The sequence below is a fragment of the Dipodomys spectabilis genome, unplaced genomic scaffold (assembly GCF_019054845.1).
Source record: "Dipodomys spectabilis isolate Male_0828 unplaced genomic scaffold, ASM1905484v1 ptg000309l, whole genome shotgun sequence".
Classification (NCBI taxonomy): Eukaryota; Metazoa; Chordata; class Mammalia; order Rodentia; family Heteromyidae; genus Dipodomys; species Dipodomys spectabilis.
Window position 1 is genome coordinate 3,583,739 of NW_024870986.1, and position 3,775 is coordinate 3,587,513.

The 3,775-nt window shown below is 33.6% G+C and overlaps 1 non-coding gene across 1 annotated transcript; it reads right to left on the minus strand.

Annotated features, from left to right (window-relative positions):
* Positions 1-3,018: 3,018 nt before the first annotated feature.
* Positions 3,019-3,125, minus strand: LOC122127730. The gene has a single exon (XR_006151265.1). It is a non-coding gene; the product is annotated as a U6 spliceosomal RNA (small nuclear RNA).
* Between the last annotated feature and the right edge of the window lie 650 nt (positions 3,126-3,775).

Consider the following 3,775-nt stretch of genomic DNA (forward strand, 5'->3'; position numbering starts at 1 on the left):
CTTAGACTCAAATCCTTTTACTCCATCCTCCACTCACTTGGAATTACGAGCCTTTACCACCACACCTGGTTCCTTGGATATTTTTGATGAGAGTTATAATAGTTAAGAAGTAATATCATAACAATTTTGAACTGCATTTCTCTAATGACTTCTGCTCACAAAGCATTAAGCCAGCATAGAAGTTGTATTAAATACAAATTTGTAAATCCACAGGCGATTTTCAGGGCTTTTTGGAAAATATGTCTATTCGGAACTTTTGTCCATTTTTAATCGTTTCTTATTAATCTGATCTTTAATCTCTCTATAGAAAATCAATAATTAATTCATAGTAGTAGAAAGGAAAAAGATTAAGCAGCTCCAAACATTTTTAAATTTTTATTAACATGATATTTTTTAAATCATTTTCTGTTAACGCTTGAGACTATATAACTCAATGTAGTTAGACCTTTTACAAGGCTATATATATTTTATTTATTTTTCTTTGATTGTTCTTTCTAATGGCTACATGGCTAATTTCACTTGGTTTCTTTCAGTCTCATGTTCTTCAGATTTCAAACTGAAGAATAAATGGAAGGAAGCAAACAAAAAATATAGTTCCCCTCATCTGACGATGCCTCTACAAGAATGAGGAAAGTGTTCATCCTTCTAAGGACCTATGATAGACTATCAAAAAGACATTTTATTCTTCTAGGTCTTCCTTATCTTTGCGATGTAACTTAAATGATGTAAAACACAACATACTGCTCAGATACTTCCATGTTTTATCAGTTTTGCACATTTTCATATGGATTTCACCTCAGTCTACAACATTCCCTCATCGTTCTGTCCCTGATATTTTTACACTCTCATGACATAAGATAACCAGTTTGATTTACAGCATAAGAAGTTATACACCTGGCTTCCTTGGACACAGAGCATGGTCAGTAGATATTACTTCTGGTTGCTCACACTACATGTAATGGTTTCTGTACTACTTATCACATTCTTTTTAGTATTTTAAAAAGAATGGTGTCTAAACTCAAAGATCATTCATAGGTTTATGTTAAGTGTTTCACAAGTTTTATTCTCTTAATTCTTAAGATAACATTTGCTATAATGCTAATGTTATTACCATTGTAGTGTTGGGCAAAATTGTAGTTAAAGACAGTAAGTGCATGGCCCAAAGACACACACAGTGAGGAAGGAAATGAGTCAAAGTTTCCAAATGTCTTTCAGCAATACCAAAAAGGTGGGTAAAATCTCTCCATTCTTTATACTCTCAATTCAATATTCATATTGCCCAAGAAATAAGAGCGTAGCAAATATTGCCCATGGTGATTGTTTTCTGTCACATTTTGTCTTCAACACAGACTGCGTTGGTGACATTGGGATATCATGCACAGAGCTGAGCTTATAAATTGATGTCCGAAAACAGCCAAATTTCTTCTGTCCCACAGTTCCAGTTTCTTTTTTAAAAAGTACTAAAACTTTTAAATATCATCACTTTCTATCTTTTAACAATCCCCAAACAAATTAAATTATCATAAAATCACTCCAAAAGGCTTTCAAATTAGGAGATGATAAAACAGGCTCCCTTGAAGTAAATTTTCTTTTATTTTAAAAATTATTCTAAAAGCCTTGTTCTGGCTGGTCACACCTATAATCCTATCTACTCTGAATATTTGCTCAGGAGACTGAGATCTGTGGATAACACTTGGGCGCCAATCAGGGCCAAAAATAAACACGTCATGAAATTATTTTTCAAAAAGTTTAATGAATTAGCAAAGAGCCAGGAATTGAAATGTAGCTTATATTGTAGCTAGATAGTAAAAGCCTAGCAAGACCTTGAAGACCTGATTTTAAACTCTCAGCACGCCAATATACATGCATGGCGTGTGTTTGCACGCATGCATGTGTTTGATTGTGCGGTGCCGCACTCACTCTCACACACAAACACACACACACATTTATTCAAATTACCTTCATATCAGTGTTCTGCATTAATTTCTTTGTTAACAATATTATATGGGTAAAATAGATGAAATAAACTCTTCCATCTCAGAGCATTTTATATGTTTTTTATTGTAATAATACTGTGCAGAGGGGTCACATTTACATGAACAAGGAAACTAGTATATTTCCTAACAATCATTGTTAACTCCTCCTTTGTATTTCCCCTACCATCCCTTCCCTCCCACCTCCACAAGTACACTCCCCTCACCCTTCCTTCCTACGCCTAAATTGTAAAGTTCATTTTTCAACATAGTGTCTTGTGCATCTCATTGTTACAATGGGTCAACCTGTATCCCTATTTGAGCATTTTTTCCCTTCCCCTCCCCAAATTAGAGAAGCATACATACAAGATGTAAGTGCACCAACTTCAAATACAGAGAAAACAGGGGTTATAGCATGGGGAGAAACATGGGGAGAAACCAAAAAAATGACATCGCACATTATAAGTACGTTAGAAACAATAGCAAGAAACAAAAAAAACCGCTTGTGTCCCTACCTTGGGGTTCAATTTCTTTAACATCATCTTATCTGGATATATGCACATATCTTTTGAACTTTTCTGCTTATCCAAGACATATATTCGTTATTGAAAATAAGGGAAATCATGGGACCTGTATTTATTTGGACTTGGCTTACTTTACACAATAATTTTTTTTCCAAGTCTTTCCATTTCCTATCAAATTGGGAGATGTCATTCTTTCTGATGGAGACATAGAATTCCATTGTGTATATATACCACATTTTCTTGATCCATTCATCTAATGGGGCATCCGGGTTGATTCCATATCTTAGCTATCGTAAATAATGTTGCAATAACCATAGTTGTGCTGGTAGTTTTAGTATGGTCTTGTTTATGATCATTTGGGTAAATCCCCAGAAGTGGGATTACTGTGTCATAGAGGAGTTTATGTGGAGTCTTTTGAGGAAACTCCATACTACTTTCCAAAGTAGTTGAACAAGTTTACACTCCCACCAAGAATGCAGTACGGTTCCCTTGTGGCCACATACCTTTCAGCATCTGTTGTAAAAAATATGGAACGCTCCACGAATTTTCATGTCATCCTTGCGCCTGGGGTGTGCTAATCTTCTCTGTATTGTTCCAATGTTAGTGTATGTGATGCTAAATTGAGCATAAAAGATTTTTTTTATATAAAGTATAATTTTTATTGATTTTATTAAACTAGACAATTCAACAAAAAGTAAGTTCAAAAGAATTGTTGTGAAATTATAGAATCATGTATTTCTTACATAAGCACACATTTAAGAATAAAATCAAGATAGACATACCAAAAACAAAATAATTCTGGATATTTATTGTTCAAGAGATGTGTATGAGGAGGAATTCAATTATTCTATACAAGGCACCTGTCAAAATGAACATTGCAGAAAGTGTTAAGGTTTGTTAAAAGTTTTAATGTTTTAAATATGCTTACTTTGGGGATTTTGCTTATATATGCCAAAAAAAAGGACTATTTGGCAAGTATAAAACTTTTCTATAAAGTATTTAAGATTTATGGTAGCAGACATTAAGCATTAAGTATGTACATTTCAGAGTTTATGGAAACTTTATTAATGAGGAGTTGCAAAGTCTTTGTGTAAAGAAGCAGAGTGAAGAGTTAAGACTTTAACTACACAGTTTCTGTTAAAACTTTAGGGATTCCTTACTCTATTTGTTAGCAAGGAATAAATGATGATATAAGCCATAATGTACACATGTATGTTACTATTCACACACATACATATACACATTTATACATGCACACATGGAGAAAGACACATAATT